This window comes from Cavia porcellus, unplaced genomic scaffold (genome assembly GCF_034190915.1).
Source record: "Cavia porcellus strain 051 isolate PalLab524CR breed Dunkin Hartley unplaced genomic scaffold, mCavPor4.1 scaffold_17, whole genome shotgun sequence".
Classification (NCBI taxonomy): Eukaryota; Metazoa; Chordata; class Mammalia; order Rodentia; family Caviidae; genus Cavia; species Cavia porcellus.
In genome coordinates this window covers 13,880,492-13,904,439 of record NW_026947500.1, presented here as the reverse complement: position 1 = coordinate 13,904,439, position 23,948 = coordinate 13,880,492, and the positions used below count along the sequence as shown (strand labels likewise).

General features: G+C 46.2%; 1 long non-coding RNA gene across 17 annotated transcripts in view; it reads right to left on the bottom strand.

Annotated features, from left to right (window-relative positions):
• The window catches only part of LOC101788606 (uncharacterized), a 47,873-nt gene extending 35,952 nt beyond the window's left edge, over positions 1–11,921 (bottom strand). For 2 of the 17 annotated variants that reach the window (XR_010040017.1, XR_010040018.1), the window contains exon 1: positions 10,999–11,457. This is a non-coding gene — a long non-coding RNA (uncharacterized LOC101788606). Of the gene's footprint in view, positions 1–10,998; positions 11,680–11,730; positions 11,749–11,903 lie in introns of those variants that run through there. The other 15 variants (XR_010040013.1, XR_010040012.1, XR_010040007.1 and 12 more) reach the window with 15 other exon arrangements.
• Positions 11,922–23,948: the final 12,027 nt, after the last annotated feature.

Sequence of the window (23,948 nt, the reverse complement as noted above, 5' to 3'; positions counted from 1 at the left end):
ACTTTTTTGGTGCAGGGTGCCGAAATGAGGAAGGGGCGCGGGGTGGGGCAGAGCCAAGTGGGTGGTTCGGGGCGACTGTCCAACTCGTCCTGCGGGCGGCGCGGGCCTCGGGGTCATTGTTCTCCCGCGCATCCGCGCCCGCTCTCCCGCGCCCGCCCGCGCAGGGCGCCCCCTCCAGGCCCTCCGCGAGCCCGGTGCCCGTCTTCCGTCCCACCAGGAGTGCCGCGGCCGAGGCCCCAGGCGTCGGCGCCCTCCGCGTGTCCCCGCGGCTCGCCCGGCTCGCAGCTGGCCCGGGGTGGGCAGGGCCTCGGGACGCCCGCAGCCGCGTCCCCGGCCGCTGGTCCCCGTCCCAGCCTCGGAGCGGGGGCCGCGCCCGTCTCCCCTCCCTCCCCGAGGGTCTCGGCGGCGCCAGGGTCCGGGGCGCTGCGAGGAGGGCCCCTAGCACGGAGGACGCCGCCCAGTGCAGGCCCGGGGGCTGCTCGACCCTGGCACCCACGCGCGGTCGGAGGAGGTCCCCGGGCCGCGCTCGCCAGCTCCCTCCCACGCAGAGCTCGCAGCACTGGCGCGTCCCCCGCCGCCGACGTGGACGGAGGTGGCGGCCGCGTCCGGCCCGGGACAGGTGCAGCGCGGCGCCGGGCTGGGCGCGCGGGAGCCCGGGCCGGGGGCGGGGAGGGGCACGGGAGCCCGCCCGCAGGGACCGAGAGGGTAATTTTAGCCGCTGCCCCATTGTCCCGACCTAAAGATTTCAATAGGTAGGCTCTCAAAGCAGAGAGCAATGGCACCACGTCCGTTACAAATAGGTAGTTTTGTTTCTCTTGTTGTCGCTACACGGAGTCAAACAAAGCCCTGGCTAAGTTTCCTTCCACTCTCTTGTTGGGATCTTTGTAGCTAAAATGCACTTGACTACAAGGGGGTGGCGGGGGGGGGGCGGGAGGAGGGAGGAAAAAAAAAAAAAAACCCTGATGCCATTTCTGTTTTATAAAGGGCTTAAACCATCAGGGTTACTTTTTTCTTTCTTCTCAACACTGTTAGCCCCTCCTTGCCTGGTCTCCCCTTACCCCAAGAAAATGGACTGAATGGTGTCCACCCGCCACGTTCCATTTATTATCTTCACAAACTGCATTCCCACACTCACGCCCCCCACACCCCGACTTCTCCAGTGTCTCCCCTCCCAGGCCTGCCCTTTATTGTCACATTCAACCTGAGGATGCCCAATGGGGGCCTGGAAAAGTTGTGAAAAAGAACTCTGCAGACTTTTCTTAATAATAAATTTATCTCCACGCAACCTTCTCTTCTCCTCGCAGGTTTTCCCTTTGCTCTGGTTTGCTTTAGATTTTGGGAACCCAGGGAGGGTGAGACTCCTGCTCTAGAAACATGCAAGTATTCAATACTTTTCGCAATAAAGCACTGTTTCCTGTTTCATCGGGGTGTTATATTAAGCTAAACATGGATCTCTAGAGATTAGGAAAGAGACAAGGTTGAGAGGCTGTGAAGAGAAGGCGGCCACCGACTTTTCAGTGCGGCGTTTCACGGATGTGGCTGGTGCGCCCCCTGCTGGTGGATTTGCTTTTCCAAAATGAACCATTTTACCTTTAAAAAAAGGTATTTGGAAATAAAGTAAAAACAAAGGGGGGAGGTGTGGGAGATCGAACTAATTATACGTAGCGTAAACAAAAGAAAAGTTACCATGTATAAGCTGTGGAACCAAATCATAAGAATCATATTTAATTTGCTTAACTTAAAAATGTACATACAACCTCGAGATAAGTGGGAGGTTAAAGCATGGGGAAAATAGGTACAAATTATGAGATTCAACATATGAATGAATTATGATTGTCCAGGCGCCACGGAGGGCAAACCAAGCACTCACTTATGATTGGGTATACATTGGTCTGCGCTTAATAGCATTACTCCAAAACTTAAAAAGGAAGCTTATGGGTAATTAAGTTTGGAGAAAAAAGGGGAGGGGATTGATGTAGATAATGGTAGTGTCTATTAAAATAAATATTAATAATAGATGATTCTAGAAGGAAATCTTTTATCTTTCTTTTCGTTAAAGGGCAGGAGTAAGAGACAAATTTTCCCTGGGATGATGTGTAGAAGCATGTATGCAGAGTCAGATGCTGGGGGCTAAGCTGTTTAATAACGCATTTAAGAGGTTAAAGGGGCTGGCTAGGTCTTTTGTTAATTGCTTTTATCATATAAATAAGCTACGAAATACATTACAATTGTGTTATCATTGGTTGCATTTATTTACAGTTTTATTTTAATTAAGCCTGCTGTACTTATCGAAGCAATAAACTAACTGTAGCTGGCATTTATGCATAATAATGTGCTATGAAAATAAGGTTAAAGAAGATGGTGATAGCAGGAACAATTTTCCCGTTACATTTTTAAAGAACATACGCATTTTTAAAAAATCAGATCACTGGCCACTCAACTTCAATACAGCACCACCATTCTCCCTAAATATAATAATAACTGTACTAATCCCAATAGAGGAGAGAAGCAACCTTGTTTTAGGTTTATAATAGATGACTGCAGTACTAACAACAATACACCACTGACTAACAACAACAACAAAAAAATACTTGGAACAGGGTGCTTCATCCTCAGGGAATTTAAAAATGTTGCCGCTGATACAACTGGTAAAAATTGAAAATGTTTAAGCTAAAGAGAGCGAAACACTCTTCCTTGGACAGCAAAAAGCGACGCACTTTTAGAACAATATTGGTAATTAGAAATAAACCTTAACTCCTACAATCTTCTGATTTGATTTTGTTCTTCTGTTGGCCCCCGCCAAGCCTTAACTGCTAAATATGAGTCGATTTTATTTAAGAATCTTTTACATTAATCTTGCTCACCCTGTCCCTCCTCAAGTATTGTATCTGCAGCCAACTAACAATTTTGTGGAGATAGGGGACGGTAGACTTATTTTTTCTTCTTAGTGGCAAATAGAGGTTTAACTTGCAGTAATTAGGTGAGAACTAGCCAAGCATCTTACTATTATGATGCTTGTTAAAAAACGCTTCTTTTCTGTATCTGCATTTGAGTGTGCGCCCCTCCTCTCTTAATCTTCTTATGGAAATGAAGGCGAACGGCAGGGAACCTGCGGAGTCTTCGAGAATGTCCTTGTTAACTGGAATTTCTCAGCATTGCTAATTAGCTGAGTTTGACGACCACCAGTATTGGAGGAAGCTCTGTTTAACCACTCACAAACCATCCTGAGGAAGAGCAGACTAATTTTATTTTGTAATTAAAATCTGAAAAGGGCCCTATTTGACAGTTAGGGCTATGAGAGTTTTATCTCCCTGTGAAATAATTACTGCCTTGATAACTCAATTTCCTGAAAAATGTCAACTGTGGGCTCTAAAAGTTTTAATTTCATTACGTAAGGAAAAAAGTGAGAAAATTAGAAGAAAATGTACAGAAAGGCTTTCTAATTCCAGAACTGGTTAAATATGTCAGGAGCCTCATTTGGCCAAATGAAGGGTTTTCTTGGCTTCCTCTTTTTGCGATTTTCTCCTGATTTTGACCCTTGAGCCATCTGAAAGTGATCACAGACAGTAGCGCTCATACTGCAGTGAAAGATGATACAGGAGCCTGGTATATTAAAGACAAAAAAATCTAAAAAAAAGTAAATATGACCCCTATGGAAAAGTTCTTGATTTGAAAAATCCAAGCTAAAGGAAAATTTAGATGTTTAGAATGAAGCTGGCATAATTTAGTGAGGTGAAATTTTCACTATTTCTAGCCTCTAAAAGAAGAAAACTGAGTATTGCAAGGTCAGGACACTGGCAGAAGCCAGTTTTTAAAATACTGCCTTCTCCAAGTCACCAAAGTCCTCAGTCGTGCCAAGCTGGGGGATGTCACAAGACTTGCACAGCTCAGTCTCTCAGGACTGACGAAATAAATACAGATAAATGAAGGGGAAGAAGAAATGAAGGCATTAGAGGGTTTTTTCCTCCTACAAAAGCATTAAATACTTTCCAAAATTTACCAGCAAGGAACACACTGGAAAAAGTTAGAATATGGAAAGTAAGAAAGGAAAATTGAATAATAAATTGTCCCACTGTCAAACATCATTTCCTTCAGACTGTGAAGGGTCTGTTACTGGAAGTCCTTAATTTCTGTGAATTAAACTTATTAAACAACAGAAATTCTTTCACTTATAGGCTTCCTCCTATTTTCCTGCGAGGCAAACTTTGTCAGGTTTTTGAAGTGTGAATGATTGCTGATAGGAACTATCATACATGTTTCTAGATGTCACAAAGAAAAAATGTATGCTTCCACCCCTTTGTATTTCCTGAGACTCAGATATGCAGATGGACGCATGGTAGGTTGGCAATTTAAAATTGCTTAATCATATTTTTTTCCTCTTGTATGTCTCTCAGCGCCTTGCCTTTAATTTCCAGAAGTGGGGTTACACATCACAAATGAACAAGGGGATAACAAACGCTGTTTTAGTCTAGGCCCAATTTCGCCAAATAATTTCACTCAAGAGCTGTAAGGACCCTTGAAACCTTAGGAATGCAGAGCAGCTTTGCCTTAAGCTCACTGTTCCACTCAGTCTCTTTCTTCTGATTCTCACTGATGAAATAAATACATTTTTAAAAGAACTCAACAGTTATAAAACTGAATCTATTCCCCTTCAAATAACAGCAGCAAAAGTAACATAACTGCTTGTACAGGACTTCCAGGCTGGGTATCACAAACCATCACGTTACTTACAGGGTCACATGTATTTGTGTAGCCTTCATATATTTCAGCTCAACTGTTTTTCTGGAAAAAGCAATTCATACTTGACAATTTCATTTCTGAATTATCAAGCAATTTTAACATAAGATTGTGTTTCTGCACTGCAGCTGTTGTCCAGGGGAAAATGCAATTTGCCCACTAAATGATCAAATTATGTTAAAATAGAAATTCAAAAAGACAAACTAGAAGAGCCTCTGCCACTGGCCTTCAGTTGTACTATGAACATATGATTTTGATTTTAAAAGTTAGGAGCGGATGATTTTTTTTTTTAAAGGCAAACAGATCACAAGAGCTCCGGGTGGCCCCTCAGATCCCTCTGAATCTTTTTGCACCTCTAAATCACTACTTGGAAGTCTAACTGCATCTCTGACCACACCAGCTTCTGCAATTGACCATACCACTGCTACAGGACTTCTTGGGAATTCAGATTTTCCAAAGGTTAGGTTGTTACCCTAATTTCTGGGGAAAGATTACTGATTATTTCAGGTAGTTGTGAGTATAACTTTTGTGGGAAAAACAAACCTAAGTCTTCCTTAAAGTTTCTCAGGGCCTTATTAAGTGACACCCCAGCATGGGTTGGGGGACACACGGGCTTCGGCAGCCAGCTACAAGCAGAGAGGACCTCTTTGCTTTGGTCTGGACCCTTCCAAGGTGTCCACCTGGAATTCAGTCTTCTTTCTTTTGCACATCTCACAGAACATACTGTTCCTGTGTTGCAAAAAGCTCCCTTTTCAAAAGGAGAATTGGAATTAAAACCACACACGCCAAAGCATCTCAGAAGGCTGAGGTATTTGGCATCCCCAAAACACAAGTTGGGGAGAGAAAGGAAGTATGGTTAACATGGGAAGGGCAGGAGTCCTATCACAGGAACAGGAAGAAAGCCTTCACCTGTGGCATGAACAGAAAGTGAAGTGAATTACTGGCAAAAGTAAGCACGTTACCATCACCAGTAGCCCTACGTGAAACTGCGTGACCACTTTTCCTCAAAGCCCCGGGCAGGCCAGCATCCTTGGGGCATCCCATTGACATCTGGAGCCCTCTTCCAAAAGCTCTTCCAGCCTCAAAATAAACCACTTCTGCCTGCCCCCTAGCGCCCCAATTCTAGGGTGGCTCAGGTGGAGTTGGGCTTCCCAAGCCCAGCCCAAAAAAGGAGCTCTCAGATCACTGGCCCGATAATCTTTAAAGGCACCTTCCGAGCTGGGGTTCTGACTTTTACCTTCCTCCCCACCCTGCGGGGCTTTTTGTTGGCTCTCCCACTTCTTCTCCCTCTCACCCTACACCCCACAGCCCCCTCTTAATTTGGAGATCACTGACAAGATAGGCTGTAATGAGTCCTTCAGGAACTGTTTTATCTCCGCTGACAATCTCGGCACAGAGTTCACAGATTACTGACAAGGCCGCGGGCCCAGGGGTGTCAAGTTGGACTTGTGGTTTCAGCACCCTCCAGCGCCCCACTCGGACTGGCAGCGCTGAGCTGAGCTCTGAGGGGAGCTCTGTGCACCCCTCAGCTCCTCCAAGCCAGGCGGGGCCTTCTCCCTGGTGCCTTTGTCTTAGGGATGGCTCACCAGAATGAAAGGTTTTCCAGAGTTTAAAAGCGAACTGAAAGGGTAGGCTTGATACACCAGGGCTCATCTCCTTGAATCTTGGAACTAATCATGGGTCATTTTTATCCACCTGCAAAGGGGCGCACCAAGCGCCAAAGGGCTCCTGCTGGGGCTTTCCATGCAGGTCACTGCTGGGGGTCACCGGAGAGTGCTGAGGGGCGAGGGGAGAAGGGGCTGAGGACTTGGCACCGACCCAGGGGCCTGAGCTGGGTTGCCCACCCACCCCCGAAGCGGGCAAGGCCGGCTCTTTACAAAGCAGATCGCCTGGCCAAGGCCGTGGCCTCAGGCCTGGACCTGAGAACGGAGACCCCAAGCGCCCGCCCTGCACCCCCGGGCCTGGCGCCCTGCACCCCAGGGCCTGGCGGCCAGCGCCGCAGCTTCGCCGGCTCCTTAGCAGTCATCCCGTCGTCCCTGCCCCGGCCCCCAGGGATGCAGGGCTTTCTTCCTGCTGGCGCCTGAGATTTGGGCAGGGGCCGGTGGCTCGGGACCTCTGAAATAACTGCACCAGGAGGCCTGGGTGGCCTGGGCCACCCACTTGTTCGGGCCTCTTTCCTCAACCAGGGACTGTGCTTTGCTGTAAGGGCCTTGGAAAGTTGGGGACTGCAGCCAGGAGCGACTCCTCCCTCCAGCCTTGCCCAAACCTTCCCCCAGGAGCTGGAGAAGGGATCTGGATTGCACTCGCAGGGCCTCTGCCACCGCAGACTTTCCATCACCTTACACAGCAGGCACAGACCCTCCCTTCCCGCAGAAGCCCTGAGACCTCCGCTGTCCACCCGCTTTCCCAGGCCCTCAGCTGCCTCGGGCTCTGCTGCCCGACTCGCTGCTTCCTAGGGCACTGGCCTTGTCGCTAGGCAGAGGGAGGGCAGCTGTGGCAGGGAATCCTGCTTGCCTGTCATTTCGATAGAATTCTGGGTAGAGATTTATCACAAGCTGGATTCCTTCCCTAACATTGCTTCTGAACCCACTTATTCAAAACTCAAGCCGAGATCCGATTCTGGAATCAGAGAGCAGGTGTCTCTTCCCTGGCACAGCGGTTCCCCTAAAAAGACAGCCTCGGGCAGCTAATTAGGGGAGGTGGAGGAACACACTCGAGGAAGACTGGCAGCTTTCATAGCCACAGTGGTGCCTGTTTTTAAAGGCCATTCTGTTAGGAAAAATTTAGCTAGTTTCCATCAATAGGGAAACTTAAAAAAAAAAAAAAAGCCCTAAACCTCCCAGGTTAAAAGTTAAACTCCTAAGCACATCCCTGAAGCTGGAACTCAACCACTTCATTCATTACAAAAAGTATTTGTTTGATTTTAAGCAACTAAACAAACTCACTGTTTTAGAGGATGTTTCACTAAAGTGTTTTTTTTTTTTTTTTTTTCCTGAAATGATTCAAAAGATCCTTGGCTTTCTGCTGCCCAGAGCTCTTTCTTATGCAGACAGGTAGCTTTTGGAAGTGTAAAAAATACTACCCTGCCCCTAGGATAGTTTCAGCACTCTGGCCACTGGTGTGCCTTCCCTGAGGTTGCAGGCTGAGACAAAAGCCGAGATGTCAGAAAGCCGAGATGTCAAGAACTTGTTAGGCAGACAGCATCTGGGATTTTGCCGCTTGGCAGGAAAAGAAAAGTTGGGTCAAGACTGGTTCGGGGGATGGGAAGCATTTAAAGAAGAGGCTGGGTTGATACTGCCCTCTGGAAATAACCCCATAAATAGAAACAAGTTACTTGGTTTACTTAGAGGCTCCTTTCACAGCACTTCGGGATCCCTGCGAGTGCACAGAACATTGCTGACAAATGTCAGAATAGCCAGGGTGCATCTCCCCTTTCTCTCTCTCTCTCTCTCTCTCTCTCTCTCTCTCTCTCTCTCTCTTTTCTTTTCCTCTTTTTTTCCCTTTCTTTCTTTGGGAATGCGAGAAAAACGGGAAAAGTAGCTTTTGTTTGGTTCTCAGAGGCCACGGGAGCGGTTTCCCGCTGTTTTGTTTCTCATCACATCTCTGCCTGTTTTAGGGCCGCAGGACCTTTGCAGGGAACCCCCAAAACCGAACGGGGGTGGGGCAAGGCTGGGAACTGAGCCAGTGGAACCAGTTATTTTTTGTTGAACTAAAAGTGTATTATCTCCTTTTTAAAAAGTTTTTTATTGAATTACAATGTCTTCTAAGGATATAAAAACTTGTTTCCGCACCCGATTTCCTTTTTGGAGGATCATAAAGAGTTTTCTCTCACCCCAGAGCCAGGTTCTAGCGATTTCCAGGCCTGGCGCTGCGCAGCGCCCACTGTGTCCAACAGGGGGCGCTAGGCACGAGCCTGCGCGGCGGCTCCGCGCCACTGCACATCTGAGCCGGGTTCCAGCCCCGGAAGGCGAGAGCGGCTCACGGGGTCGAGTACAGAGCTGTAGTCTCTGTGGATAAAAAGAGATTAAAGGCTAAACTCTTTTTTGGGGTTGTGTGTGTGTGTGTGTGCGTGTGTGGAGAGGGGGTGGTTATCAATTTTAACCAACTACGAAAATGGAGAGCTTTTTATCCTTTGATGTGCTCATAAAGAAACTCCTATCGGTTGAGAAATTACAAGGTTTCTGAACCAATGCCGCAAGCTCTAGTGTGGGGGAAATTATTTAATTAAAAATATATTTTTCCATCTGTTCACATGATCTTTTTAGAAGTACTTGAAAAGCAGACGCTGAGCCCTCTCGCCTGTTCACCCTGCCCCAAGTTTCAAATACTTTTAGTTATATTGAAGGCCCTTCTATTAGTCCAAGGGGGAAAAAGAGACCCAAATATTTAAATCTGCTACATAGTTTCTCCTCTGCATCCTTCCCCTTACTTTCTTTAGAGGGTCTTTGTGTGTGTGTATGTGTGTGTGTGTTGACACATTTCGTACTGCTGATTCTGCCAAGCCAGGTACAAATAACAAGAAACAGCTGTAAATAATAATAATTTTAAAAATCTGCTGTCAGAGTACATAACACCCAAATATAAGAAATCTAGGTAAAACTGTAATCCATCCACCCCATCCCAACCTAAAAAAACAAAACAAAACCAAAAAAACCCTTCACCTGTATTTAAATAGCGTGTCTTTAATTACAGCAGTTGGGGTTGCATGAGGCTGAAATGAAATTAGCAGTCATTACCAGTCCTTTAACTCCGTGGTGCTTTTGATCAGCACTAAATTAGCTTTCCAGTCCTAACAAAGACTCTAAGCAAGCAGTGCGCTGTAAATAAGACAGCGCGACCTGCCCTCGACACCTTCGCTCCTGTCAATCAGAGCTCTATCATTCAGTCCAAGATTAACCTTTATCTACCAAATTTTTAAAAAGGAAAAAAAAAAAAAAAAAAGAGGAAAAGAAAGAAGATGGGGGGAAAAAGAGAAAGAAGTGAAAAAAAAAAAAAAAAAAGGAGGCGGGAAGGAGAGTCCCCTGACCACCGCACGTAGCAGTTCCTGAGCTTCCCGAGAGCTCCTTTCACATTGTATTCTAATGAGCATTTCCAGATCACCTCTTCCCACTCCATCCCTCGCACCTCTCCAGGGTATTCCAAGAGTCGGAACGCGGTTCAGGTAGGAATCGAAATCCTGGCCCTGAGTTCCTAATGGGGCGTGGGCCCCTTCGTAACTCAATTTGCAGGGAACCTCTCCTCCCCTATTAGTCTAACAAGAATTTGGGACAGGAAGGGATGTTCGAGGAGACAACAGAGGGTTTGAAGGCATATGTATAAGTTTCTGGATTGAAAATAGTCAATTTGCTAATATTCTCTAGTTTTTGTTTTGTTTTTTAGGTCTGTGAAGGGGGAAAAAAAAAATCCAGCAGTAACAACAAAAACCCAGCTGCCTCCGCCAGCACAGAACTGCGAAAGTGAAACACTGCTCGAGCTGCCATCAGAGGGCGCCAGAGAGCAAGCCCCCCAATCGCCCCTCGCACGACTTCCCTCCCAAGCCCGCCCAGCTCCCGGCTCGGCCGCGCTCCGCAATCCCTCTCCCAGGTATATATTTCCTGCGTATCCTGCCCCCTTGCGTTTCCACTGCCCTTGTCCGTCAGTCTCTCCTGAACAACCAGACTTCGCCACGGCCCCTTCCCCTCTTTCGCAAGCCCCCTCCCACCTCCAGACGCCACCCACGCGGGAAGACGCAGGTTCAGGAAGCCCCGGCCCGGGTGCTCCGGGTCAGACCGGAGCTCCTTCCAACCCCAGTCACCCTGGTCTGCAGAAGGCTCTTTTTGTAGGAGCAAAATACCAGAATTTAATATATTTTGTTCTTTTTTTAAAAGATGGAAGCCTGGATTTTTTTTTTTTTCGTGTTTTATCATGGTTGGGGTTATTTCTGTGGGCTCACGAATCTATTTCTTCATTTTCATAGAAAAAAAGCAAACACATTCATCCTTGCAAGGCAACTGATTATATTCAGGACTAAAATTGTACTGGGGGGATAAAATCACGTCGTTTCAACTCTGCATTTTAAAAAACAAATTTCAATTAGCGTTTAATTCCAAAAGTTAACGCTTTCAGGCTTAAACCTGCCTGTGTTAAATGACTGCCACGCAGGATGTATTTTCAGATCTAGTAAAGGTCAAAAAGAAAAAAAAAAAAATCCCAGAATGAGAGGGAGAAGGGGGGGGGGAGTGAGCTACAGGGAATGTCAAAGTTGGGTTGCGAGCTACTTACATGTCCGTGCCAGATCAGGGTGTTGTCTTGTAGCAGTTTGATTGGCAGGTAAAAAAGCTCAGAACGTGAGGGCTTCCTGAGCCGCTTGTCAGCCCAAGCTCGATCACTTCTCACCGGACAGAACGAGTTGGAGGAGCGCGCAGTTCCCCTCAGCCTCCATCCAAGTCACCGCGAATCCATTTCGGCTTTTCCTCTCCCCATCGGCCGCCTGCCTTCACCCGCGTCGCCTTGCAGCAGCCTCCAAGACCTAGCCTAGCTTTGCCACTACGATCCCCTGCAACAAGAAAAATCGTTTATGGCTTAAAACCCCAAATGGCTGATTTTTTAAAAGAGAGAGAGAGAGAGGGAGAGGGAGAGAGAGAGAGGAGAGAGGGTGAGGGGGAGAGAGGGGGAGCGAGAAGAATGCACCCAGAGAACAACAAAAAAGTCAGTTATCCTAACACTGCTCTGTCCTCCCACCGTACAGAAGAATAAAAAAAAAAGCTTTATGTTTTTTCAGTGGGTATTCAAAGATAATTTGATGCCATTGTTTCTGCTACAGATGGTTCTTTTAAATACAATAACACGGCTCTTTGTGCAGGCTACCCACAATAAAAATCGAAAGCGTTCCCCTGAATAACCATTTTGTTCTCTCTTGTATGGGGCCAACAAAAGATGCCGTGAGGTAATGGGTTCTGTTTATTGAAGCCATAGAATAGGGGTTTGATAAAGATTTTTTTTAAAGCAGAAGACCTTGCAAGGTCGGGCTGATCTCTTCATATTTTTTATTAAAATATTTGTCCAATAGATTACTCCTTGGTGCAGCTGCAGGCAGGTTTCCTTCCTTAATTCTTAATCAGTCCAAACATCTGTCTCTTGGAGGAAGCTTTTTAAAAAATCTGCAATTGTATCAGTGGTGCAGTAACCTTTATCAAATCTCGAGACTCAGGCTCAATACTAGCAAAGGCAATGGAGTGTTAGTTCTGCTTGGTCCTGATGTGGTGAGACACAGCACTGTGGGGAGAGGAGACAAGCAGCCCCAGCTAGAGTGATTGAAGAATACGGAGCTTTCTTCTCTCTGGCTCCCTGGTTGGCCAAGCACAACTGTGAGCCAGACTAGCAGAGCACTGAGGACTTGTTTCATCCCGATCTCCTTCCCTCTGCCAAGGAAACCCAGGATGGAAGCCCAAGGTCAGTGAACCAAGCTAGAGGTTCCTCTCTAGCACCCACCAGGCCCTCTCCTGGCCCCGTCATTCATCCACAGCTCACTGTGACTCATTGGCTGTGACGGTGAAGGCGGTGGGAGTGGGCCCCACCAGCTCAAGTGCCCTCAAGCCACCCCTGCAGCCACCCAGTTTTCCCCTCTGAATTCTACCTCATGTAATGCTTCCTCTGGGGTGAGGGGGAGCCTTACAATCTAGACCCAGCTAGGTCTGGATCAACTTCCGGTGCACCCCCAGTACTCAGGCAATGGGGAGCCCGAGACACAGGCAGTGGGGGCGCTGCAGGAAAGTTGTTCCTTCTGACTAGGTTCCTGTCTTTCTATTGGAATTCACGCCAGTGCTCTCCAGGCCTCCAAAAGCCCAGGGTGACAGTAATCCACTTTCACCAACTTCTGCTCTCTGTGTTGTTATTGGTGGCAAGACAATAGTCTGGAAAAAATGCCTTTTATCTTTTTTTTTTTTTTACCCCAACCCCCAATGCCTTTTATCTTAAAAACAAATTTTCAGTGCGTTCTCTATCTTTGCTCCCCTGCTCCACCTCCAAATGATTCTTCCCTTTTCCCCACAAACTGTTCAGAATAAAGGAAAGATAAATGCTAATATGAATCCTTTTATAAAGCTGATCTCAACTGCTTTCCCTTTGCAATTATGTGACTGTTTTACAACTGGTCATCTAAAAAGAGGATTGGGGGGGGAGTGTGGGTCAGCACAGACCCTAATTAAAGGCCTCCTTGCAAAACTTTAAAAACAAAGTAGAAAACTAAACAGTTTGTCTGAAGCCTCTTTCTCAGTAATGCATTTTGTATTTGGAGATAAGCAGCCCAATATCAGTCTGAAAATCATGAGTCAGAAGAATATGAAAAGACAAGATGGAACTGGATCAGGCACAATGTGTCCGTGTAAGTGTGTGTTGGGAGTGGGAGGGAAATGGGGTGTAAATCAACAGTGACCTTTAAAAAGAACAGGGTAGCAGTGTGAATTTGTTAGTTATGGCTTATAAAAGAGGGCGGGCTATAATGGAACATTAAAAGTCAGTAGTGGAAACATCTCCTGCAACTGAAAGGTTGCAGGGGAAAAGTCGAAGTTAATACACTTGTGTGTTCCCCAGTGTTTTCATAAGAAAGTAACCACTGGAATAACGGGAGGATTCCTGTCTGGCTCCCTGTCATATCATGTTTTTGAATATCAAGACTTACAGAGGATGCCCCAGCCAGATAAAAGCTATTCTCCTTTTCACAGTTCACTGAAAGAAGCAAAATTGCTGTCCTCTCTCCACGGAGGGGTCTGGGCCCAGCCGAAGGCTGGAGCTGGGAAGTCCTCAGTGAGAGGTGACTCAAGGTGAGTGAAGGCACACGGTTTACTAACTGAGTCTGTTCCCTCCAGTCACAGGGAAGGCTCAGAGTCTCCTGGGAGGGATCAAGAAGGGGTCCCCCCCTTTTCTCCTTATTTAAAAGGTATGTTAACAGCATTTCACAAAAGCTGTGCTGGGATGACATTCCACCTGCCAACAGAGCACATTTCAGCACTGAACTCCAAAATGCAGAAGGTGTCATGTCAAGTGATGGGCCATGGTGACATACTGCCTTGGCAGGGAATAAGGAGTCAGCAATTTAAAACAACAACAACAACAACAACAGCACACAACTTTCTCTATGGTGGGAGGAAGCGCACCGTACCCAACGCTGCGAGGTTTCACAAGGGGCTCCCTGGCCAGGCTGGGAAGTCCATGAAAACCGACTTGTGGAATCTTATGAGGTGGCTCTGAACTGGAGACCTCACCATTACGGGTGCTTTGGGGGGGGGGGTCAAGGCTGAACGCCTCAAACCTGCAAACTCGAGCTTTCGTGGGGGAGGAGGGCTCGCCGCACCCTCAGAAGGGGGCGCCGGCGGAGTGAATGGCGTCCAGCGCGAATCACCCCAGACTTGGGAAGGACGAAGGAAGAAAGGAAGGGAGGGAAGGAGGGCGGAAGGGAAGCGGGAAAGAAAGGCAGAGAGGGACTTTCATAAACACCATTGCAGCAGGCGGCTGGTAGACGGAATTGGCAAGAGGCCCTGGGGACTTGGGTAAATCGGCGAGGACGCTTCTAAGGAAGCGCAGTACGCACGATCGGGGTCCGGCAGAGCCCGCAGCCGGGCGGGGATGGCTTCGTGCCACTCCCCGGCCGGGCCGTGGGCGCCGCAGCCGCTCGCCCCCGGGCGATCCCTCGCCCACTGTGGCCCCTTCCACCCGGCCCGGGGAGCGCAGTGGGACTCGCGCCGCCTCGGGGGCGAGCGCTCCCGCCGTCCGCGCGCGCTGGGGCGCAACGCCTTGAACCCGCCGCGGGACTGGAAGCCGCGGGGCCGGACGCACACTCCCAAATGACCGTGGGGCCACGCGAGCCCCGGGGTGGACGTGGTTGCATCCAAACTCTGCGGATGCTCAAGTGGAACCCGAGAGCGTGCGCGCTGGGGAGGACCCGGGACCTCCGCCGTTAAACCTCCTAGAATCACTTCGGGCGTCCCCGGCGTTTTGGCTTTCTGTGTCTTTCTGTGGTCTGGGAACTCGAGGGCAAAGGGCACTGAGGCTGGACACGATCTGTTTCGATCTGGCCAGCCTTCTGGGTTTTCTGGACAGGATGCTCGGCCTTACCTAGTTTCGCAGGAGTTGGAAAGTCTGGGCAGGGTTCCCTGGGACGCCCAGACTCACTGCGCCCCCAGTCGGCAGCCCTGAGAGGCCCAGAGCACCAAGGGACGCCACTGCCCAGGGCACAGAGGCCCAGGCTTTCAGGGCCACCCTTCCCAGGCGCCTTGCCTTCACAGGCCCCTGGGCTCTCCCTGACTCCAGGCTCAAATGCTGAAGTGACTTCGGAAGCGCAGTGTGGCCAGTTGGATTTGTTCTCCCGACCTGGGAGATCCTCCATGGAGGGCTGGATCTTGGGTACGTGGGGTGGGGGCCTGCAGATCCAGCTAGCAGGGGATCAGGAGAGCATCTCAGACCAAAAAGTGCTCCTAGGTCAGCCTCCTTGGGATCTGGAAAGCCAGAGGGTTGGCACAGATGAAGGGTGGGCAGCAAGAGGCCCGCCCTATTGGCCATGTAGCCGAAGTGGTCTTCCTTCCGCTCATCTCCTACTTCTGGGGCTTCCTGCGCCCCCTGCCCCTCCCAGATCAACAAGCAGGTGCTTACAAGAGGATATGCTGTATGACCAAGGGAGGATTCGGAAACAAAAGTGATCTGGGGCACACTCATCAGGGGGCTTCTTCACAATTTCCTGTTACATAGAAATCCAAGTTATACATACAGCCGTACATTTTACCCTTATGCATTGAAAGTATTGATTTTGAAGCATTAAATGTTTAAGATATGCCACAGACTTTGCGGGCTGTGTTTTCGGTTCCTTAACTTCTCAGTACACTCAGTGTTTCTGGAAGTGGAAATGTCTCCAGCCTCTTTATCTCTGCCTAATGGGTCTGTGGGAGAGAGGGGAAGAGAAGGTCGGATATTTGCTTTTTGTCCCCCGTTATGTCCTCACCAGTACTACATTTTGGAAATTGCTTCACCTATTGGACTTCAAGAGTAATCTAAACTGAAGAAAATTTCCAAATGTGTCCTTTTGCACTATAGTAGTTACCAGGACATAGCTGGCTCTCTTACGCACATAACTCTGAGACAAAAATTCACACATGTAATACTATGAACATGATCACAGGCCCAGCACAGTATGTGTGCATGACAGCTTGAAAATGCATTCCAAAAGATAGTGATTATTTTTTATTTCTCTACTTCGTAGGCTCCAGGGTAAGCAGTTGGTTTCAGTGGCTTACTGATAAATTCTCAGAGAGCAAGTTTTGTAGCAAACTTTGAGAAGAAAGTAGCAGCCTCATTTTGGGATTTGTTTGGAAGGAGTTAATGAGCCAGGGAAACTGATTCTAGGGAGGATTTCTATTTATATCCCCACTTCCGGTTTCTTTCCCTTGGCCCTTGAAGGAAGAGCAACATCCTATTTGCCTGAAGGTGAAAGAGAAGGGAACTAACCTTCAGTGAGTGTCTCTTAGGTATCAGCTTCTTTCTCCTACTTTTAAACAAATTTCTCATAATAATCCTATAAAGTTGGAATTATAATACCCTCTCCCTCCTTCCCCCTATTTTTTCAGCAGAGTAAAGGAGGATCCAGCTGGCTTAAATGTGGGTAGTTTCACAGCTGTGAGATGGCAGATCTGAGCTTCCAATGTAGCTTGACTCAGCAGCCGGGGTTGCTGACCGCAGTGGGTACCGGAAGGAGCTGGTTATAGCAGCGTAAGAGGGCTTGTCTTTTTCTCTTCTGGAAAACGGCCTTAATTCCGGCTCTTCTTGAGCTGTTTCAAGTATGGAGAGAGATTGGCTGGAGGCAGGGATGTAACAGTCCATGTCTTTTTCCATTTGAAAGTCGGGCCTTGAGTTTTCACTCAATTTTCTGAATATAGACCCCACTTGGCATCGAGTCTAAGGGTACCTGTTGGCTGGACTGTGCCAGGTTATGATTTCATGAGTTTAGACTAACGTAGGTCAAAACAATATTAGTCTTAGAACCTCAGCCTCAGAAACCAAAAGGGTGGGTGGAAAATGTAGCAATAACAGAACACATGACTGCTAATTAACCTTATTAACAACTGCAAACCAGTGAACATTTATATTTTTATTTTCTCAGAAAGGCAATTAAGTTTTTTTGCTTGCTGTTAACTACCCCCCCCATAATCACCTATATCAAAACTGCCCTTTAGAAGGTCAATAGAAATTATTTTAAGACATTCAGATATAAAAAAGCATTGTTATTTTAATAGGCACTATGGATAGTTTAATTTGTATCTTGTATTAAATTAAACATATGGTGAACAGGGTATAATAGATTTTCTATAATTTAGCTGCCAATGTGGCAGCAGCAGCCAGTTACTCTCACCAGCAGACTTGTCAGTGGTTTGTTTACTAGCTTATTTGAATTAAAATAAAGCTTCGCTTCTGCTGGCTGCACATCATTATCTATGAGACCATAATCCTGCTAGCAAATCCTATATCTTCCAGAACTGGCTCTTTTGTTTGGGATTACTGAGAGCTTAGCCTATAACAAAGAGGAATAAGGCATCCCTCTTATCCTCATAATTAAGTGCGGGGACTAATTTAGAAACAAACCCAGAAAGATGTACTATTTGGAGTTATATTTCTGTACAGAATGGAGGAGAAACAGGATAGGCCAAACACCTGATTGTTAACAGAATGTTTAAACTATTAAAGCAAGTGTACTACAGGAATCCAGCTTGTTAAAATTAAGAGCAGCAGCAAATAAGGTATTGATGGCCTCTGCATGGGGCAATAATTCCTTAGGAAGGATCTGAAGGTATGTTTGGGAAGAGGAGGAACTCTGGGGTCAGGCTGGAGGAGCCATTGATTCTCTTCTTCCCTTCCTCCAGTGGCTTGCACAAGGAAGACATTGTTACGAGCTGAGTTGTCAAAATGCCACACAACAATAACAAAACACTCTTAGAAAAAAATAAAACTTTTGGAAATCATCACTGGAAATTGTTAACATTTTATGTTCAAGGAGCATAAAACTTAGCAAAAAGAATGGGTGATTTCTTGTCCCTTTTCTTGGCTTAAACCAATTGCTATGTATACTGCATAACCCAAATCTACCACGTGCAAGGAAAGAATTGTACAAATAGGATGTATATAAACAGCTTTCATAATCCACAAGCCATATATAAACTGATGTCTGTTTGGTAAAGAAGAGGGAAAACACAAGCGTTGATTTATCAATGCCTCCAACATTAATTGTCACAGATGGGAATTCTGAGGACCTCTGTGAAACCAAACCAGACCCTGGTGAATTATAAAGCAGGTCCTTAGACTTTAAAAACATTTAGGCAAAGTGACAGTTCAGAACATCTGTTAGCCTTCTGTCTGAGTATAAACTAGATGTCATGGGGTGCACAGCTGTGGGCATTTTAGGCTTTTTTGCCAACATCTGTCACATCGGTACAATAATATAGGTAATTATCTACACCTTATATAAACTGTTTGCTATTTTAATTTTTAGAAAGAGTAAAATTAGTGTTACAATCCTTGGCAAAAATAATTGAGATGAATGTAATCGTTTTTATCTAAAACATGAATAAACGATCTGATCGTTTTTTGAAAGGCACACATTTTTCATATTTTTCTGCAGCCAATTTGGGTATATATCATGTTTTAAAGTGAAAATTATAAATAATGTTGTTTTGGAGAAGTAAAGACAAACCTCAAACAGGAACAACATAATGGGAAAGCAAGAAGGCGATGATTTGCCATTCAGAGCACCCAAAGGTGATGAGATCTGTGATTCAAAAGGATATCATTTGCTAACACCACACAAGTGTGGAATTGATTCACCTTTTTTCTTCATCAAAATTAAAGACTCATTTTATAGGGCCACTGAAATACGATCTATGGTGGTGAATTATTAAAATCGCCTCTCTTCTCTCCTCGCAGCCCTAGAACTTTGCTGAGAAATGGCAAATCAAACTGTAATTCATACCCTGCCACCTTAGTAACTAAAGTTAATTGGCAAAAGGTGAGTACCTCGTGTAAAGCCAAGCACTGGTCCTCCTTTGGTGCCATGTGCACATGGGTCATCTGAAGTGCTCACCTAAGGTCCTGGACATATTGTCTCATATCAGATTCTCTTGACCTGTACTATAGTTGTTGTTCACTCTAAAGAACTCAAAGTAGCAAGACTATATTCCAAAGTACCTGTTCTGGGGACATTGCCAGTCAATACTGTCTTACTGAGAGACCAGGGTCAGCCAGAGAACATAAAGGAACTGAGCTGCCGTCGGATCTCATCATCTAAACATGCAATGTAATCTTAACCAGTTCATTACAGACTCCTTTTGTTTCCACCACAAAAGCGATGTTAGCTTTGTCAGAGGTCGTAATTCCAGTATGTTCAAGCAAAGACAAGGGAGAAATTGAAAAAGTGCTATCAATTCTACCCACAGCCAGGAAGGACTGGAGGGTCGGAAGGTCGCCATCACCATCGGTGTGCAGTTCAGCCAGGACCACAGTCAGCTGAAGTCTCCATGTCACCACCGAAAGGTAGAATACAGCAGAGTCACAGAGAATACACAGTGACACTAGGAGCCGGAGATCACGTTCCTGAATGAGGATCCACACACAGTGATAGACGCTTAACCAGATGTTTTCTTAGGACAATCTAGTGGAGGAGAAATGGTCTATAAATGGGGAATCACTAAGGCAAAAACAATGAATCACAAAGTTGGACGCTCTTAACTGCAGGTCCAAAAGGGGTCAAATAAGAAAGAGGAGGAAAGGTAAATGTGGGTATAAAAGGCAATGTAGTCCAGAAGGAAGCCTTAGGCCTGGTGAAGGTGACCGAAGGGAAGACGGGTGGATATTGTCAGAGAAGACGAGGAGGAGCAGACAGGAAGACTCAGCACCGAATCAAAATTTAGGGCCTGTGTGCTGGTGCTTCCTAAAGCAAATAATCAGTTATAAGAAACGAGTCTTGGGAAGAAAAATATTTTAAAATAATAGGCTAGTGATATGGTTTTGAAACCTGTTGAAGTGGGCTCATTTAATATTTCTCAATGTCATTTTTGACTGTATTTCATTTATTATTTTTAAGGTAGGGTCTCACTACATGTTCCAGGCTGGCCTTGAATTCATTATGTAATCCAGGCCTGCCTTGAACTTGTGATCCTCCTGCCTCAGCCTTCCAAGTGCTGAGCGTATGTGTCACATACAAACCCAGTTTGTATTTCTTTACCGGTGAGAAAAAAAAAATCAGTGTATTTTGAGGTCTTGGAAAAGAGAAAAAAGAAGCTGCACACCAGTTTTCAAATACCTTGGAAAACATTTTAATTTTAATAATGAGTTGAACTTCTCGAAGGTGTCACTGTTTGCATCAGGTTTTAAAGCATACTGGAATAAGAATATCTGTAGCAGGTTCATTAATGTGAACTTCAAAACTGATTGGACTAAAATAATCTGGACTCCTCTGGGGCTTAGAGGGAAATGCAGCCCTGTCGAGGGTTTCCACTGTGAATATGAGGGCACCTTTGTCTACACCTGGACAGCCCTTCCCTTGGCTTGTGAGAACTATACTTTGTTAGGGTTTACTTTGTATTTTAAAAATCGTTCACCGGAAATCAGAGCTGGCTCTGATCAAGCCTTTGATGCGCGCAGTTTGCCGTCTCCCCTCCCCCGCCCTCTTTTGTGCTCTCTCCTGTCCCCGCGTGTGCCCGCTGTCCTCGCCGTCCTTCATTAAGAGTCTTAATCCAGGCTGGTCTTCCTGGCCAGTGCACGGCTTGCCCCATCCCCTGCTTTTCAAAATGTGGAACAACAGCTGATAGGTGCACGCACCGAAATGTCCCCACGCGCAATAACCACAAGGCTCGCTGGCCTCAGGTCCAGAGTCCGGTGCCTTGGGCTCTTTGAGGAAGGGATGCGGAGTTTGGTCCCTTTCATTTCCGGCTTTCCCTAATCGAATCTCTTCGTGGTGGTACTCACTACCTGGTGAATGAAGAGTTGCTGAGTTTTACATCTTTTGCCCTCAATCTAGTTAAACACTTTTGGGAATCTTCCTTTATTTTAAAATTTATTTATTGCAGCTCCCACTAGCTAGAGCCATCCAATGCTCACATAGAATTAGAATCTTTAAAAGTGATATTAATATTCCTTAATATTCTTCCCCCCTCCTTTCTTTTTGAGATAGGGTCTCACTATATAAATCATACTGGTCACAAATTCATGGTGATCCTCCTGCTTCAGTCGCCCAAGTGCTGGGATTATCGGTGTGCACCACCACATCGGTGTTCTTTCTCTTCAAAGAAAACTTTTCTTGATACTGGGGATTGAGCCCAGGGTCTTTTCACTAAGTTACATCTCTAGCCATCATCATCATCATCATCATTTATACCAGGAATTAAACTCAGGATCTTGCTTGTCAGGGAGGCACTATGCTGCTGAGCTACATCCTGGGCCCTATTGTTACTGCTTTTAAATTTTGAGACAAGATCTCACTAAGTCACATGGTTGCCCATGCTGGGCTTGAACTTGTGATCCTCCTGCCTCAGTCTCCCAGAAGGCTGGAGTTACAGGCACGCACAATCTCTCCTGGATTCCGTATGGACTCGTTATGGTCTCACTATGCAGTTCAGGCTGGCTTCGGCTCACTTTGTAGCCCAAGCTGGTCTCAAACTCGCAATGATCTTTCTGCCTCAATCTCCCGAGTGCCAGGATTACAGGTATATGCCACCGAGGCTGGCTGAACGTTTATTATAAGCATATTAAAAGGAAAATTTAAAAGGAAAATAAAACCTGTCATTCTACCATCTTTTTTTTTTTTTGTCTTTTTCATTTTTATCGGTACCAGGGATTGAACTCACGACCGCCTGCTTGCAAGGCAGGTGCTTATGCCGCTGAGCTAAATCCTCAGCCCCCATTCTACCATCTTAAACCATTAATAACTTAAATTCTTTGTGTTCCCTTCTGATCTTTGGCCTATAAATAGTTGAAAATCATATTTATAGTATAGTTATATTTTTATATTTTCTGTTTAATTTTACCATGTTTTGAACTGCAGTTTGTCATTAGAGAACAATAAACTACTGTAAGAATTTCTGGTGATAGGATTTCAGGTGTCTATAAAAATGACTGAAGACATTTTCAGGAGATTTTTCTAGGTCCATCTAAGTCAAGTTAGCGTAAAGGCAATGTCCCAGAGAGCAGCTGATCTTTTATGATCAAAACATAGGCTCTTCAGTTTTAGGAGAGGAAATTAGAATGGAATTCAAGGATCTACGGTGGTTCTGAGAACAGAAGGGGACTTTAGATGGGATTTTATAGTAGGTAGTGGCTCTCATTTTCACTATCACGAACTGAAAGCATGTGTCTGTCTGTCCTGGAGTCTGTGTGGAACGAATAATCTCAATTTTCTTAGTTTTTCTATCTTATTACAAATACATATCTCCATATAGAATTTGATCAAAAGGGTTTGGATGTGTAGGTCATGTTTACTAATGTCTAATAAGTCCAATTAATTTTCCTGGTAGCAATCTGATCAGCCACACTCACGCAACCTGAAGCTCTTTACAGAAGAAACTCTGGAATCTTTTCTTCTCTTCCCTTTGCTTTCTTTCTTTCTTTCTTTCTTTCTTTCTTTCTTTCTTTCTTTCTTTCTTCCTCTTTTGGTCTTTTTGAGACAGGGTCTCACTATGCAGTTTAGGCTGGCCTAGAATTCACTTTGTAGCCCAGGCTGGTCTTGAACTCCCAGCAATCCTGCCGCCTCAGCCTCCCCAGTGTTTGCCAGCACACCTGGCTGGAATGTTTTCTTAAGGGGTCACAGCAAACATTAGTAGTATTATCTAATTAACATTTTTATTATTGGAGAGCCAGAAAGATTTGGAAGATCTGCCACAGTGTACAGTATGGCTTCCATATATGATAAACTAATTTATTAGAAATGTGCACTCAAAGGCAACCCATTTCTCGCCTTTCCCTGCTGTTGTGGGCTTATTATTTGCCGTGGTACTTCCACATGACACTTTTAGTACAAGCTATGGTCCCCTTTTACTCACACTCACATACAGACGCACACACACCCTTGACACCCAACTGCAGGAGGCTGAGTCCGCACTGGCAAGTTTCACCCACCATTTCTTATTTAAATATCTGGAACATTTTGCTTCTCTAACACAAAAGCATAACCTTTTGGCCACCACCAGTGTGTGATAGCTCAGTCTAGGCAGAGACTGATTCCTCCTGGAAGGTGACAGCTCACAGAATTGTCCAGGGAGACCTCTGGAGTCCTGGGCCCTGTCGTTCAGTTCTCCTCCCAGGGGCCAGGAAATCAGGCCACAGGCCGGCCAGGGAAACTGTGCCACCCACAACAGGCAGAGAGGGGCTGCCTGCTCGCACCTGCAGAATCTGCTGTCAGCTGCTCTGCTCCAGTTCCCGGGCTCCTCTCCATTCGTGCTGTCGGCTGCCTGCTTCATTAACCCTTCCCTGTCTGCAGGGAAGGCAGCCCAGGCAACTGTTCACGGACTCATGAAAAACACAAGACCGGGAGGGTGATCGGCGGCGGGCGCCCTGAACTTCGTGTTACCTTCACAAAGTCGAAGCAGTCGCTCAGAGCAGCTGCACAGCTGCACGCGGGCCTGCTCAGGCCGGCTCCGGATTCGGCCTTGACTTCCTACGTCCGCCCCGCATGCGTCCATCCCGCCTTCCGCCGCCTGCCAGCCATTCAGGGCACCGTCCTCATTTTATGTTGCAGGCAAAAAGCCAACAAAAATATGGTCACATTGAAAAGCCTTTTAAACAGCGAGCATCTCCTTCCTTTCCCCGATTGTTCCCTGCTTTTTCACATTCCTAGTTAATAGGTTTTTAAAGCAGTTTCCCCAACTCTTTTCCTGCCACATACTGTCATGTCTGGCGTCTATGCAGCAAAAGGCTGATCTTCAAGAGGCTTTTAAATCCATTGTGCCGCCCCGTGCCTTTCAGCTGCTAACTCTTTAGGTACAGGCTGGGCTTCTTGTTTAGCATATTTTGCATGTTCCAAGCCATTTACAGCAACTACAGCCAAAGTGAGGATCAAAATAATAACTGCAATCATTTGAGGTGGATTTTAAGGCCGTGTGCGGGGTTTTATTTGCAAAGGCATCTCACAGACACCCAATGTGAAGAACACTTTCAAGACGTGTCCAATAGCAGTGTGAATGCAAACAGACGGTTTCTTTTCT